Below are 18,521 nucleotides of genomic sequence, written 5' to 3'. Positions count from 1 at the left end.
TTAATTCCTTCACCAATACATCTATATCTGTCCTACACACTCAGCTGCAGGGGTCCGCGCACATAGCCGCGGACTCTACTAGGTCTCTGCGCACAGCTACAAAGCCTCTATCTACCTACCAACACCTTGACTCGGACTTACAGATGCTCCAAGACTTTTCTTCTCAAAAACCCATTACATTTCGAATCCAAAGTACATACCAAAAAAGCTACCTTCTACCCATAGAGCCTCGCTCTATTTATACATTCCCATGGTCCGTGACAAGCCGACTTACTTCATATTATTCTATATTATTTCTTGGGTGGACAACCCTTTGAATTGATCTATTACATTTCGAGCTTCGCATAATTCAGAGTTTTTACAATATTTTCATCCTAATTTATAAGCTCTAAGCCCCAAAACTGTTACGCGGGATCTTCGCTACCCAATAGGCCCCCAACACAATCATCGTGACCCATCTCGAGTCACTCGTCGGTGTGGTGAGACGCACTTCCTAGGCTTCGCGGTTCACCTCCCTGTGAGTGAGGTCCTTCATTATGCTGCTTCGTCTTCTTCTCCTACAACGCTTCTTCCAGCTCTTTCTTCGTTGTTTCTACCAATTCTCAAAACTGATAATGCTCATTCTGCTCTGCTCGATTAACACAGAACACCCCCTCATAGGATTTTAGCTCTAGCTGGTGTGTTGCATACGAGACCTCCTCATACCCACGCAACCAATTTATAAGTTCGTATCTTCTCTTCGCACTATTTGCTGCAGCTTGTGTTGCAATTTTGCAAGACCATTGCTACTGTCCGCGAGATCCCAATTGTCAAGATACATTAGAGATGACTTGTTATCTGCAATTCCACCATTTGGCTCCGTATTTACAGCTTTTCCTTTATCCTTTATGGTTTGTTGACTAGCCCATCGGTAAGGCGATGACATCCAGACCAGTGCTGCTTCGTGTCTATAAATTTCTGGCACATCCCCTCCCATCGATGCTGAACTCTACATGGTGCCCACAACTATCCCCACCGTATTCTTCAGAAAGCCCAACATCTTTGGCCATATCACAACTCTCGGTCTTACTCCTTGAGCGTAGAAAATGAAGAGTTCCATAGCGGCGGGAAAGCACAATAGCTTAAGGTTCTCAGCAGTGCAGGTTGTTCGGTGGAGGCCCCCTGTGATTTCTAAGTGTTTCGAAATTCAAATTCGTTGGCTCCCTCCTTTTCCGGTGTCCTCAAGTTAAACCCATGGTAGATTGTTCCAAATCCGGTTCATACCTTGTCTCTTAATTTCCTGTCGCCCGCTCCATTTTGCCATAACTCAGACATATTGTCATGAATAGTGACAACAACGGTCACCTCTCTGCTTGTCAACCTGGCAGCGCATCCCTTTCCGCCCAATCATGACCCTTGTGATAGACCATATCCACGCGCACCCCAGTGGTCGCACAGCTTCCCCCCAGACTGCTTTATCATCTCGCGCTCTCTTTCAACTAGCTGGAGTGGTGAGAGTGTCCTTCAATCGGTTAGTCAGGCAGTCAACCCACCCGTGTAGAGCTTCAGGCGACTGCCATTTACTCTTCTCGGGAAGGGGTCTCCATTGAGCTTAGCAAGCTGGATCGCGCCTCCATCTGTAACTTCTTTGACTACATAGGGACCCAACCAATGCATTCGGAGCTTGCCAGGGAATTTCTCGAACTTGCTGTCATATAGTAATACTAGATCATTCTCCTTGAAAGTGCACACCTTGATATGGTGATCATGCCACGCTTTCTCTCGCTGTTTTTGTACTTGCTGATGGAATCCAGCCAAAAACCATTCCTCCTCAAGTTCCTCTAGTTGCGCGAGCTGTTCCTCCAAAGCCCCACGGTCGGCCATGCCTGTCATTGCCGCAATTCACAAACTTTGTACAATATATTCCATTGGCATAACAGCTTCCTTACCATAGACTAACCAGAAAGGTGTTTGGCCTGTCAACTTCTTGCACGTGGTTCGGTAAGCCCATAGCATAGCAGGGATGCGCAAGTCCTAATCATTTCGCTACGCGTTACATACCTTAGTCAATGCAGTCTCCAAAATTGTGTTGAACACTTCGACGATCCCGTTCGCCTGCGGATGGTATGGCGTACTCTGTTGATGATATATCTAGAATTCCTCAGTGAGTGTGTTGATCGTTTCATTCAAAAAGTGCGTTCCCTGGTCGCTCATTAGAATTTTGGGACATCCAAACTGTGTCAACACATTCTCGAACAAAAATTTCGCCACTGTGGCAGCCATGCAATCCTTAACCGGCTATGCTTTTGCCCACCAGGTCAAATATTCTGTCGTGGTGATGATATAGGATGCACCCGTCTTCCCTTGAGGTGCAATAGGTCCCATGAAGTCGATTGCCCACTTCTCGAAGGGTTGCAGTGTCATCTGTGGATTGAGTGGCATTTCATCCCTTCGTGATGGTTTCCTAGCCCATTTGCATATGTCACAAGCCCGGTAGTATGCTTTCAAGTCTTGATGTAGAGTTGGTCACCATAGTCCTGCATGAAGAATCTTCTGTGCTATGGCACGACCTGCATAATGTCCTCCAACAACCCCTCCATGTGCTTCGGCTAGGATCTGTCCTCGCTTGAATTCAGGTACATATCAGTGTAATATTTCATCGTCGCCCATCTTGTAGAGGTGTCTTGCAATAACAGTAAAGTCTGTTGTGTGTATCACCAATTCTTTCTTCTGCTGAACAAAATATCCCTGTGGCACGGTTCCTATTGTTAAGAAGTGGATTATGTCCTCAAAATGGCCATTCGCGACACGCACTGCATACAGCTGTGCATCTGGTATTCCTTCCTCCAAGTTCATGGGCTCTTCGCCATTCTCAATTCGAGATAGGTGGTTTGGGCCTGCATTTAGACGTCCTAGCTTTACGACGACTTCAAAGTCATATTCTTGAAATAATAGCAGCCACCTACAAATGCGCCCCCCCAACACAGGCTTATTCATTAGGTATTTTAGTGCTGAGTGGTTAGTATACATCTTAAAGTGTCCTTCGAGCAGATAGTGGTGGTATTTCTGGAGCGCGTATACCATCGCCAATTCTTCTCACTCAGTAGTGGAATAGTTCTTCTTAGATTTTGACAATCGTTGACTTGCGAATGTGATTGGATGATCAATTCCCTCCACTCCTTCTTGAGTGAGTACGACGCCCAATGCGATACATGACGCATCAACGTGCACATGAAATTTGATGTCCCATTTCGAAAAGACAAATATAGGAGTTGATGCCATCTTTTCCTTAAGCGTTTCCAGACTTTTGTTGCATTCCTCATTCCAGCAATAAGTAGCATCCTTCTTCAGCAACTGTTCCATTGGTTCCATGACCTGCGTGTAGGCTTTTTATGAACTCTCGATAGTAACCAGTGTGTCCTAGTGTGGTGTGCAGTTGTTTGACACTTCGCGGCGCTTGCAGATTGAGTATGACAACGATCTTCACCGGATCCACCATCATACCTTGTTTACAAACCACATGGCTGAGTAGGTTCCCGAAGGAGATGAGGAAAGTACACTTCTTCAGATTTAGCGCAATCTGGTGCCGTCAGCAAGTATCCAACATTAATTGTAAGTATGTGGCATGTTTCTTAACTAGCCCAAATACGGTCCAATCATCAAGATATACCTCTAAGAACTTGTGTAAAAATTCCTTAAATGCAGCTACCACAATGCGGGAGAATATCACCGGCATGTTCATTAGCCCAAAGGGCATCCATATACTGAAAACATCCCCATTTGGTGGCGAAAGTTGTCTTACTCCTATCCTCTGGCGTGATCTTGATCTGGTGGTAGCTCGAGAAACCGTCTATGAAGGAGTAGGTTTCCTGTCCTCCAGTATTTTCCAGTACCTCGTCTATAAATGGCGTCGGAAAGGGATCGTTGACACATGCATCATTGAGCTTTCTGAGATTGACGCAGATGCGAATTTCACCCTTTTGTTTCTTCTCCTGCATAACCATAGGACTTACCCAGTCGGACTCTTCTACTGGTTCAATTATTCCTGCTGCAAGCATCTTATCCAACTCTTCGCGGACCTTCGTTTTGTATTTTGGATTCAATCGGTAAGGCCGCTGCTTAACTGGCTTTGCATCTGGCTTCAGGGTTATCTTCATCATTCCCAGGTCACCGAGGATCCCTTTTAACTCCGTGATTTTTGTGGGGAATAAATCTTGATATTCTCGAAGCAACTCGACCACCTTTTCCACCGTGGCATCGTCCTAATAGTCTCCCAGCGTTGCATACTTCGGCTCTTCCTCTGTTCCGATGTTTACTTGTTTCATTTTTAGTGGCGCGGTGATGTCTGGATCCTCAATTGCTGGTCCGTGCACCTCGTGACTCCCCTCTGTTTCTGGAATATTGATGTTTCTAGGGTCGTCCTCATCATCTTCTACCTGCACATTATAACATTCCAGGGCCTAGCTCAACTGTCGCGACTAGTTTGGCTACATGATTTCTTCTGGTTTCGATGGTATTTTGAAAATAGTGGCCTTTACCACTTGCAACGCGTCATCCACAGTATCCATCCATTGATCCTCAAAGAGGAAAGTTGACAGAAACCCTTCGCGCAAGATATCCCATTCGCCTGTGCCATGTCAGAGCTCTGTTTCAGTATACCAATTCCTTGGGATGACATCCAGGGTATGATAAAATAAGTGTACCCACTCCTATTGAGGCTCTTCTCCATAGGCTTGGACCCATTTGGTTAGGTGCATTCGTGGATCACCACGTCCATCTTATTTCTTCGTTATGCGTAGTTCCGGCCTCCCAAATATTATCTGCATCATGCGCCTATAGTCACGCCAATTTTCGAAGGTTCCTTCATGTGTGCCCCACCAACGTGCAGGTGTCGTGCGCAATGCCCATTTCAACGCATCGAACTGTTGATGCTCTGGTACCGTGTTTTCAAATTTGATCAAGAATTCATCAACTACTATTAGCCCATCATACATTGGTAGTTCACGATCTTGAGCTTTAATGCAACACAACAATTTAGTCACAATATTGCAATTTAACGTGGTTACTCCATTCAGCTGGTTATGCCATTTCTCATCTTCTTCATCCGAATCTTCAGTGCAGGAGTCTGCATGCTCCCATGATATTCTTCCTTTTTTCCGCCAGATTGTACCACACTTGATGTCATGTAGTGATTTTGTAAATACAATCTAATTCATCATCACTTCCTTCATCACGCACGGGTTCAGTGTAACACGGTCCTTCAGCCGGGTCTAGCGGAATGACTACATCGAGCGACTTCTTCTCAAAGACCATTTTCTGTTTTTTTAAGTTAATAACTCCATTCATGTCAGTGGCCTAGTCTATTCCTAATAATGCAGGGTAAGGGCTACTTTCATCCACAATTTCGATTACCTCGAAATTTGTTCAAGTGCTCGCACCTTCTATATCTACTGTAATCCCTTGCAGTCTTCCCATGGGCAAGATCTTCTGTTGATTCGCCATCCTCAATTGAATAGGAGACCATTGCAGTGTGGGCTTGCCCATGCACTCCCACGTCTATCTGGGTAGTACATTTGCATCTGAGCCCAGGTCTAGAATTATCTGATCCATCTCATAGTCGCCAATCTGTGCTGTTAACCGCATTTCCCGCCCAGTCCGAGACGCATGCTTTCCCAATTTCCGGATCACATGAGGCTCACTTGACCCTACTTACCTATTTATCAATTCTTGCAAGCCCTTAACCGCTCTATTTTCGCAAAGAAATTTCATGCATGTCTCTAAAAAGGTAGTCAACATTGAGGGATCCCTTGCTAGCTCAGATTGATCCCTACTACCTGGGGTAGAGACCTCTTCGAAGCTCTCCCTAGCTTCTAGACTTGTCTCCTTGTGGACTCCTGCATCCTCCTTGGTTGGTTTCCCCTTATCCTTTCCTGTGACCGTGCCACTTCTGAGCACCATATTTACGTTGGGATCGTCTTTGCGCGGTTTGGACCTCATCATCTGGATGTTCTATGTCGTTGTAGGTTGTGCTGCTTTTTTCTCATGAATCTGCTCTATTAGTGTGGGGAAATCTATCAGTTCATGATCGAATTGTTCGCAGTAAGGGCACGATATTTTGGTTGGATTGGTACAGTCCCGCGCGTAATGACCTGGTCCTCTGAAATTGTAACAAATGAGCTGCCCACGACCCCATCCTGGCCCCATTCCTCCCCATCATCGCCCATGTCCCTGGAACCCACCGCGTGCTATCGCCGCGACTGGATCCTGACCTTGCACTTCAGTCTGCATTCTGTAGGTAGGTGACTGGTCCATCAATAATTGATAACTTCGGTAGTATCGTTCCTCGTGGCCCACCGATCAGCAAAAGTTGCAAAATATCTGCTGGGGGGGTTGTCTTATGTTCTGTAATAGATGATAGTTGTTCGTGGCATGATTTCCTCCCTCCTGGCATATTGCGCACTAGAGTGTGGGCACCGTGTTTAGCCCTGCCTGTATGGCGTTGGTCCCCCCGCTGCCACATTGTTTGCAAAAACTGGACAGTGATCTTTATCATGACCCTGGCTTCTACCCTTTATACACCGTACTTCCTCCTGGGTTCCTTGGCGAGGTGCTTGTTCTTGTTTTAACTTCTGCATTTCTAAACATAGGTTTTGTATTTGCACGTGGATTTGTTGAAATCCCAACCCTGGATCCTGTATCGGAGTTTCATGCAACCTCATCGCGATCTCTAATGCTTCGGCTTGGGTTGATATCTTTTGATGTGATAGCACCGTCTGTAGATTTGGTGTCAGGGATGCCACAAACCACGTGTAGTGCTGCGCATCCGACGGTGTCATGTTCGCCTCATGGATTGTACTTTTCAATCTCTGACCTAGATCCCACGGAGTTTAACCAGGCATCATTGCGATTTCCTTGAACCCTATGATCGACTGTGTTTCTGACTTCGACCGGCTAAATTCTTTTTTTTTAATTCGGTCTGGATGTCCGCTGTCCTCACATTCGAGTTATCTCTCAAGTACTTTATATACCATGTCAGCACTCGGTCCTGCAACGCGCTAACTAAGGTAGCCTTCTTGATGTTATCATCGGTAACTCCATGCGCTTCCCATACCATTGCTACCACAAACAAAAATTGTTCTGGATCTTTGCTTCCTGCTCCTTTGAATACTGGTAGTTGGATCACGCTCGTCATTCTTAACCTTTGGCTTGCACGTCGGTGTTCTATAAACTCATACTGCTCCTGATCCAATCAATCTTCAAGCTCTTTCTTTGTAGGATTCCAGTGTTCCGACATCAGACACCCCTTAGGTAGATCCTGGTCCTGGAAACAGAACCATTTGTTGGCTTATATGGGCCTGACCCAGGTTCAGAAGAGTTATTTAGCCAAACAAATCTCGCAGCTACCAACCCTTTCGACAACAGTCCGCGGAGCGTAGGCTGAGGTCTCACCCGAGGTAGCAGGGGAGGGTGCTTGAACTAGGTTTTCGCACCCTTGGGATGTCTTGATGTGGTCTGGAAGGTTCGCACACCGTTCTACGGCTTCCCGCCACTCTACCCCGCGTAGATCCGGACCCAGGAAACTCCTTAATACTTATTAATGCGCTGTTATAGATTAGATCTACTTTTTATGGTCTTTAAGCAAACATTTAGCAGAAATAACTAGTTTGCGCACCCAGAAAAGATACAGATTTGCATAAACTCATAACATAATCATAACATATATAACAACCATAAATTAGCCAGATCCGCAATAATTCAGATTTAACATAGAATTTCTGAATCAACTTATCTTTATTCAATTCCTTCACCAATACATCCAGATCCATCCTGCGCACTCAGCTGCAGGGGTCTGTGCACACAGCTGCAGACTCTACTAGGACTCTGTGCACATAGCTGCAAAGCCTCTATCTACCTACCAACACCCTTGACTCGGACTTACATACGCTCCAAAGCTTTTCTTCTCAAAAACCCATTACATTTTAGATCCAAAGTACGTACCAAAAAAGCTACCTTCTATCCATAGAGCCTCGCTCTATTTATACATTCCCATGGTCCGCGGACCATGGGAAAGCTGACGTAGTTCCTATTATTCTATATTATTTCTTGGGCAGACAACCCTTTAACTCGATCTATTACATTTCGTGCTCCGCATAATTCGAAGTTTTTACAATATTTTCATCCTAATTTATAAGATCTAAGCCCCAAAACTGTTACGTGGGACCTCCGCTACCCAACATATATCATCCTCCATCCATCACATCACACTTGAAAATGACTATAAAGGCTAAGCAGTAGAGAACCACATATGTCACCAATAAGAGGTTGTCAAAATATTGAAGGACAACTTGGTCATGGCACAAAAATAGGATGAAATAAGAAGTATATCGACATCATAGTGAAGGGGAATTTGAAATGAGAAATTGGCTATTTGTGAGACTATAACCATACAAATATGTCTTTCAAACAATAAAAGAAGGAAAACAAATTGGCACCAATGTATTGGAAGTATGGATTATAAGTTGGTGTTGCCTCCATCCTCATGTGTACATCCATTCTTCCATTTTTCTTGCTTAAAGAAGGTAATTGGTGACAATATCCTAATCCAAACTATTCTATCATAGATTAATGAAGAAGGGAAAACAATACTTGAATCAGAAACAATCTTGGAAACATGGACTAAGTCACTGAGAAATTGAGAAACTACCAAATACCTCATCAAAGGGAAGAACCTGATATCATTATTGCCATTGATGGAAATGGAGCAACAAAGGCGTAGGAGAAACAATGTATGTGAAGGAGAATATAGGTATGCTAGATGTAGCATATGTTGTTATAGTTGCAAAGAAACAAGTTATGCTTGGTATGTTTGATGACAACAGGAAAAGGATCAATAAATACCTTGATGGCTTGGAAGAACATTGATGCTTGCATGTGTTGTGTATCAGGTTGATTTGAAGAATGGTTAGTTGGAGAAAACTATTTTGATGCAAGGAAAGACCCCATGACAACAAAGGCAAGGAAAGACTCCATGACAAGAAATGCAAGGCTGTTGAGACAATAAAATGAAGATGTTGTGATGCCAAGGAAAAGGAAAATATGTTGCAAATATTATTGTGATGCATTAATGGAAAATGTTGTTATTAATAATGAAGAATGAATGCTCAATTATATAGTCATATGTTATTCCTATGATGTTACATGATGTTGGTATTATGTTGATGAATTTGATCATTACATGCGGATGAAAACAATATTGGGTGAAACATTTATTTTTGTGTTCTAATATTAAAAAATGAAGAGTTTGAAAAAAAATGAGTGGAAGAAAAAGCATCAATCCTTCTCACTTCATATTCTTATGTGGGATACAAACAACCAACAAATTATCTTTATAAAATATGTGATTTTGGAAGGAATTGAAGTGTTAGAGAGTTGGAGAATGTGTGAGAGATAATTGAGGTGTTATGCATTAGTTACCTAGCATATATGAAACTTATGTGAAGAGATTTGAAGGGAAGAAGAGGCATACATGAAAATGGAGGTATGAAAAATTTATGACCAGGTAAACCAACACATTGTTGTTTCTTGTTTCCATAAGGGGATTGTAGTCCCCTATCGAGTAGTGGCTTGACAAATATTAGATTGGATCTTGTTGAGATAGGAGCCTCCCATGGGTTGTAGCCTACATAAAGTATACAAGACTTGGAGTTTCCTTGCATGTTATAAATTGTAGAAAATTGAGGTCGAATCCTCCTTTAGGTTGGAGCCTATAGAAAATCAGATGTAATAAGGGAGTAGGAGCTTGCCTTTACGTCACAACAATAAAAAATTATGGTTTTCTCCATGGTTTCCACTTATATTCGATGTCCATATGTGTTGATGTGATGTTATTGGTTTACTTATTTTTGGGTGTGTGTTATATTATTTCCATGACTAGCCCCAAGCACGAAGCCGAGGGGATAGAGGGGGGGTCAGGAGACCCCCCTTCATTGCGCTGGACACAGTGGGGTGGGGGGCGGGGCGGCAACCCCCCCTATCGAGGGGTTTAGAGGGGGGTAGTAGCTCCCCTACACAAAGTTTGGGGCAGTGCCCCAGAATTTGTTTTTTGGACCCTATATTGGGAGAGCGGACTTACCTATGGTTTTGTGCATGGATTTCACAAATGGTTTTGGGCATGATGGTTTTCTTCCCATGGTATTTTGTAGCTCCGGTCAAGGGAACTACTGTTATGTTCTAATCCAGGGTTAATGTATTAGGGTTTATGGTGCTTCAAAATGTATATATATGTATTGTAACATTGAAACAAATATAATGAAAAATCAATTTGGTAGTCTTGGTTTTGGGATCTAGGAGAAAGTCTCTATGTATATCTATTTTATGTTTTATGCTCTTGCCATTGTTTATTTTCTTTTTTAAGAATTTGTTTGCAGGTAATTTCTGTATAGGGTTAAAACCTACACTTATTACTTGTTGTTTGAAAATTAAATCCGATGGTCATTATATATCAATCTGCTCATTTAATGGTCTATTTAGTGAGTTTAAAGAAAATCAAATTAATGTCCATGAATAAACTAAATTGATTCACCCCCCTTCTCAGTTTAGTTGATTTTTTTATCATTTGGTATTAGAGAAGGTTCCTTTGGTGTAAGCCTAATAGCTTGAAGGTAGGTCTGGTTGAGTCATGGACTATCAAAGTGTACTTGTGTTGAGTGCAACAAACTTTCATGAATAGAGAGATAATGTAAAATCTGAACTGATAGCTTATGGGCTGGATGTATGGAAACTAGTATGTGATGGCTACTGTAAAGATTCTCCCTCTGCACAAGAATACTAGTGAAATGCTAAGGAAAAATTTACAACGTATACCAATCTTCATAATAAGGATATTGATACAGTAGTAGAACTAAATTCTACAAAAATAATTATGGGATAGATTGCAGCTCATGCATGAAGGAGAGACTAGTATTAGTAGTGCAAAAAAGAAAAGAGAATGAGAAAGAAGAAAAAGCCCTGTCAATAGGAAAACCTCTACATGTGTGAATGGACCTAACCCTCATGAATAAAAGACAGATGAATATCAAGCTAGGCTTGACTTATCATTCACTATGATAGATAGACTGAAGAATGAAAACAGAGACCTAAAGAAACTTGTGCAGATATGTGAAGAGAGAGAGCATCAGTACAAGGAAGAGATTGTTAAACTGAAGACAACTTGAATAGGAAAGGAGGATAGAACACATTATGAATAGTCAACTAGAGGAGAAAGAGGTATAATGTGAAAGGTTAGAAGTTGAGACTAATTCAACTAGAAAAGATTTAGATGAAAATAGTAGGTTGTGTAAGTAGCTAGAAGAAGAGGTTGTCTCTATGAAAAGCTCAGCAACTTGTAGTATATCAAAGGAAACCATAAAAGATAATGAAGTAGCCCTAAAAATGCCTACAAAATAAGAAGCCAACAACAACATATTTGTAAAGAAACAAATAAAAACAAACAACAACATCAAGAGCCAAAGAATGAGGTGAAGAAAGGGTATTTCAAAAAGGTCATTTCTTCTTGGAGATGAGTCATACAAATTCGAAAAATCTCAAAATCTATTCCTTGCAACTAGGAAAGATATTAAGTGTTTTTATTGTTATCAACCTGGACATGTTGCAACAGAATGTAAGACAAAGAAAACCAAGTTTATTTAGCAGGAGATGTAGCAGACAAGAAGGCTCCATCATGTAAATAAGCAAAGAAGACAATCATCCACTAGGTATAAAAATAATTTCTATGGTTATTGTATTTTTTGTAATGGATTTGGACATAAAGTTGTTGAATGAAAAATATATATAAAGAAGAAATTGAATAAAAGTAGACACACATCATTTACTATATTTCTTGGCCACACAAGATGTTATGTGTGTGATAATCTTGGTCACAAAGCCAAAGATTGCAAGCTGCAATATATCTTAAAGAGATCGAGAAGGCATCCAACTAAGGTATGGAAGAGGAAGGAAAAGGAGCAACCTGAGACCTCAATAGAAAATTGAAATCACCATAGCCTCAGGGGGAGCCGCTCAAGAAATAAAAATAAGAATTCAATCAGTGTTAGAGGAGAAACAACAACTCAGGGGGGGAGCAGTCTTATCAATACTCATTGGAGACATGGAGATCAAGAAGATGTTAGTAGAAAATATTTAAATGAAATCTGAATGGAGAAACAAAATTTGAATGGAGAGCAATGTCAGTTTGAAAGTGAAAAGAAACCTTCACCACTAATATATTTTTATATGTAGAGAAATGATTTTAAGATCTTGCACATTTTTATGTCCAAGGAGCACACATTACCAACAATCAAGCCAACTGAAATGGATTGTTTGGCTGCTAGGGACCAGAGACAATAATAAGATATATGATGCTAAAAAAACTAAATATGTAGGAAAATAAAATGAAAATCTTATAAAGGAGAAATAATATATTGAATTAGAATTGTCTTTGAGAGACAATATACTAGAAGGAACAAGAGAAAATTTAAATGATTTGAAAGAGCAAAACTGAAAGTTGTCTGGAAAGTTAGATGCTTGATGTCAAAAGAAGGTCGTTCAAGTTGAACCCCTCAAATAATCAATTCTTGTCTTGCAATACCATAATAAAGTGTTGTCAGATGAGTTTCTAGAGGTCTTGAAAGAGAAAAAAAAACATGCTTGAAATGAGGTTGAGCGAAGTTGAAAAAGAGAATAGACATTGGCAAAGTGAAATAGAAAACTTAAGAAAATGGGAGACACAAACATCTAGCTATATTTCAAGAGTTGATATTGAGAGAAGTGGGTTTGGTCAACTTATTTGGAGCAATTTGCAAAAAAAATTGGCAAACCAATGAGCCCTGAGAAGAGGCATGGTTGATTTTGCATATAGACCTCCCAAAAGCCATTGAGTGTTTGAGAATAGTGAATTCAAGGATGATGACAAGATGTTGGAAAACTATGAATCGAAACACGAGTTTCACTTACACCATACCCCAAAATCTAAAAAAAAACAACAATGGCAAGTGATTACAAAAACCAGAAGCTCTCATCTTGGAGTGGCACTATTGAGAATCCTGTTGAAAAGAAAAAATATACATATATTTAAAATGCCAGTCCTAGCAAAGAGAAGAATGACAAAAGATTATCAACAAATCTGGACTTACGATAGAACTTACAATCGTAAGCGCTAGAAATGGATGCAAAACATCAACCTCATTGAAATCCTAAATAAATAAGCAAAGGGCGATTCTCCTCAAAGAGGCCCAAGGTGAAAAGGTTCTTAACATTCATATTTTGGAACAGGTGAACATATTGAAGATAAGGGGGAAACTACAAAAGAGCTCAAAGAAATTATATTTGAAATCATAATGAAATGAAGAAATCCTTGAAAAGAATTTGCAGTATAATGGTCGCATGACCAGGTGAACAAAGGATTTATGAACTCTTACTATCTATGTAGAGGAAGACTGACGGAATTGAGGCAAACAAATATGGAATGAAACACTCAGAAATGACAGAGAAATGACATAAATCAATTGATAATACACTGGATTGGTAGGAATATGGTGTTATAGTGGAATTAATATGCGTTGGAAAAATAATTCATTACATAATATGGGAAATGTTAATTGAGTAAAGTAATAGTAAGGTAACACTACATAACAGAGTAATGCACGCCACCATATGCCAAACTATATGTTCAAAGGTATGCAGAACAACTAATTACCTTTGCACAATTTCAGAACAATTCATTACTAGTGTTAACATTCACTTAAAGAAACATTACTATTTGATGGAGCAATGGTATATCATGCATAGTGGAAGCATTTACATGGAGCAACATTACTTTATGTATGGAGAATTTATTGTTAACTGGAATTAGCAGTGATCAATATGGCACATATTTCATTAGTATCATTGACATTTATTTCATTTGGCGATAATGTGTTAAATGGAACAACACCTAGGGTTTTATGCCCTAATTTGGAACAACATTTTTAAACAACATTTTTATGCACCCAACATTTACAATATATGCCCTCATTTTGTTTGGGACACACATTCTTCATCGATGAACAAATTGATATTATTCACTCTTTGTTGCTCATAGATATATGACATTATTGCTTTGATTGGCATTAGCATTCCTTGAAAAGGATGAAATGATACAATGAGTTGGCATTGGCATTGGATTTACAACTTGTTATTCTACTCAGACATTTGTTGTGTACGTAGTCATGGAAATTTTTTCACATAGTCAAGTTTTCATCAATTGCGACATCTATAAACTAATCTTGCTTGTTCTAATAGTTGTTGGGGTTTTAGGTTTTCTGCCCAATAGAGTGTAACTCCTTTCTGTCATGTTTTCAAGTATGTAGTCTCATCGTCCATGTGTTCTCTATAGAAACACCTTTGATTCAGTCTTGTCACACTGTTGCACACTATTTCCTGTTGCGACCTCAAAGGTTTACATGGTGTGGCCTCATCAGTATGGTGCAGTGAACCTTTGGACGAGTGTAGTGCACACGTCCTTATTTTTATAGGTACTATTCTTCAACTTTTAGGAGGCTATTGTTACTTATATCAGGAGTTTAGTGATTCAGAGATAGGATCACAAAATCAGAGAAGCGACATGTTGGACCCTTTGCAGGGTGTTGCTGAAATTTAGAATCTCGAAGTTGATGGTGTCGATCAACCATTATCAGGCTCCAGTGTAATTACAACTCCTCTCCTAATCATATCAGGATGTCTAAGTGAAAATCAAGGACTGAAAACATCTCCTAAAATTTTGGGGATGCTACCAGCAGACGAATTGTCACCTTGTGCTTTGGTGATTCCTCCAATAGATTGGAACATGTTGAAGTGTGAACAATGCATGCCAAAGAGGGTGATGCGTTATTTTATTATATTATGACATCATCTATTATTGCACGATATTCTTATTACAAAGGAAGTGTTATATTATGGAGGGACATATATGTATTTCACTCCCTGAGCTTGCATCTTTATAGTGGATGAAATCTGTACCGATTTCATAGATCTTTTTGGAATGAATTCCATTAAAGGATGGCTAACAAGTGTAGTTGAATCTCTATATTTTTATACTCTTGATGATCTATAGGATGGTGGAAACAACCAGTTTGAAAACGAAGGTCAGACTATCTTTAGCACATTTGTGACTAGCAACTTGAAGTCTCCAAATATTTCTTTACAGGTGTTTGATTTGTAGTGAATGGCAGTAGGAACATTCCTCGCTTCAGGTAGTAGAGAAGTGGTTGAGGTTTCTTTGTGTTGAACATCCATTTTTTGAATTATTCATATCATGTAATTCATACCATCAGAGATAAAGGGGATTTCTCATTTAGGCTGATTGGAGTATAATGAGATTGATTTTTTTTAACTATAGTCAACTTTACACATGCATCCTTTTGAATGTAATATCTATCCACCGAATGAAAGTTGAGATTTATTGCATAAATATCCATTATGCATATTTCCTTGGAGTGATGATGCGTATTATTATTATTTTTGTTGGTTGCAAGTTAAGACTTGTCATGTGAAGTCCAGTGCTTCTATGCAACATAATTATATATTGGTCCATAACTCCCATGACCAGATAATTTTCAGAACCTAAAATATTGTTGAAAAAACCCAGTTTTTGAAAAGCAGATACATGTTTATCTCTTCCAGGGATTAGTAGAAGATGGTATTCAATATTATTGGTAGCTATTAAGTGGAAAGAAGACCTTCGTTGTTTCCAATCATTAATTTGGATTACCATTCTATGATCATTAATCTGGGGTTTTTTAATACTTAAATCTCCAAACCCCGTGCCATTGATGTCAAAGGAGGAGGTAAGTAGGATACTTCTCACAATGAAAGGGGAGGATCAACGTTTTTCCATCAATGCCAAAGGGGGAGATTGATGACATTATTGTCATTGATGGAAAAGGAGAAGCAAAGGCGTAAGAACAAAAAAGTATGCAAAGGAGGAGATAAGTATTATAGATGTTGCATATGTTGTTATAGTTGCAAAGAAACAAGTTATGCTTGGTATTATTGATGACAACAAGCAAAGGAGCATCAAATAGCTTGATGTCTTGGCAGAACATTGAAGCTTGAATGTGTTGTGTATCAGGATGATTTGAAGACTGGTTAGTTGGAGAAAAATGTTGTGATGCAAGGCAAGACTCCATGACAACAAAGGCAAGGCAAGTCTCCATGACAGGAAAGGCAAGGATGCTGAGACAATAACATGAAGATGTTGTGATGTAAGTCCAAGGAAAAGGCAAAGATGTGCAAAGATTATTGTGATGCATTAATGGTAAATGCTATTATTAATCATGAGGAATGAATGCTCAATTATATAGTCATATGTTATTCCTATGATGTTACATGATGTTGGTATTATGTTGATGGATTTGATCATTACATGCAGATGAAAATAATATTGGGTGAAACATTTATTTTTGTTTTCTAATATTCAAAATATGAAGAGTTTGGAAATGAGTGAGTGGAAGGAAAAGAGTCAAGCCTGTTCACTTCATATTCTTATGTGGGATATAAACAAGCGTCAAGTTATCGTTATGAAAGATGTGATTTTGGAAGGCATTGAGGTGTTAGAGAGTTGGAGAATGTGTGAGAGATGATTGAGGTGTTATGCATTAGTTACTTGGCACATACAAAACTTACGTGAAACATATTTGAAGGGAAGAAGAGGGAGAACTGAAGATTGAGGTATGCAAAATTTATGACTAGGTAAACCAACACATTGTTGTTTCTTGTTTGCATCAGGGGATTGTAGTATCCTTTCAAGTAGTGGCTTGAAAAATATCAGGTCGGAGCCTCCTGTGGGTTGTGGCCTACATAAAGCATATGGGAGTTGGAGCTTCCTTACATGTTGCAGCTTGCAGAAAATTGAGGTAGCAGCCTCCTTAGGTTGGAGCCTACATAAAATCAAATGTAAAAAGGGAGTAGGAGCTTGCCTTTGCACCACAACAATAAACAAATGGTGGTTTTCTCCCTTTATGGGGTTCCACTTATATTCAGTGTCCATATGTGTTGCTTTTATGTGCTGATGTGATGTTCTTAGTTTACTTATTACTTGTTGTTTACATATTAAAGCTACTGGTCATTATATATCAATCTGCTCATATAATGGTTCAGTTAATGAGTTTAAAGAAAATAAAATTAATGTCCATGAATGTACTAAACTGATTCACCCCCCCCTTAGTTTAGTCAAGTTTTTTTATCAGAACCTACTAGTGGAAGAAGCAACATGAGAATACTAAGTTGTTCATGCAAAAACACCTACAAATAGTGGACATATGTAATTTGGCAAGAAATAAAAATGTTTTTGTAATGGGAAATAGTTTTGTCCTTGGTGCATATGCCATATTAAATATACACATGATTAGAGATGGAATTAAAATTCAATAAAGGGATATTGTCCCTAATATTTATGAGTTATATGTAATGCCACCAATCTTGCTCTCATAAAGTTATACACATTTATTAGTAGCATAAATGTATGTTTATATCTTTTTTTTTACCTTGTTTAAACAAATGAAGAGTTTCAGTCTTGCTTTGAAACCAAGTAAAGATTGAGAAGAAAATTTGGATGAAGATATTGTAGAAATTCAACCAACCTTATTGAGTAAATGATTGAATATTATGAAGTAGGATCCTATGGATAGAATAAATGTTGAAAAAGGTTCTTTCATAATTAATTCTTAATTATAAATGAAACTTCTTACTATTTAACTAACCCATGCTTACTGGAACATGCGTTATCAATTACCATTTACTCTAACATAATTTCTAAGCCTATATATTATGCTCACCATACTATAATTTGAATTGATTTGAAAATGTTTCAAGAAATTAAATAATTGCATGAGATTATGACATGGTTCATCCAACTAGATTCACTAAGAAAATGATATTGGTTCAAATTAGGCTTGCATTAAGCATGGGAACCCTACCATCATAAAATATAAGAATTTAATGGTCTAAAGTATGGGAAATTAGATGGATCAACATTAGATAAGATCCTTAGTCTACATGAGAGAATTTTAAAGCTCTAATAACTAGCGCAACCATATAAATTAAATAGGTAGTAAACTTCTATAAGGATCAATCCATGATAATCATCAAAGAATTTACTTCACAATACATCACACATTGTCAATAATTGTTTTATTTTTTCATTTTTTAAAAATTAAGTAATAAATTTATTTTAAATTAAGATTATTATTATTAATTATATTAATAATTAATATATAAACTAAATATATATACATTTAAAAAAACACGTCAGAAGATCTTTATCTCTGGGAGATTTACCTCCACTTTACCATGAAGAGTTTTAACTTGTGAATATGCTTTTCTATAATACCATGGATCAATACCTTGGCTTATCAATACCACATGCCCAAAAGACCTTAATTCATTTCATATGGCACTTGTTCATATGACATTTTTTTAGTTAATCAATTTAATTAAAAGGACATAAATGTCATAACTACTTTTGAGAT

Source organism: Pinus tabuliformis, chromosome 9, assembly GCF_031772625.1.
Source record: "Pinus tabuliformis cultivar Carrire ecotype Pingquan chromosome 9, CPIR1, whole genome shotgun sequence".
NCBI lineage: Eukaryota > Viridiplantae > Streptophyta > Pinopsida > Pinales > Pinaceae > Pinus > Pinus tabuliformis.
Note: the sequence above shows the minus strand (reverse complement) of the source record.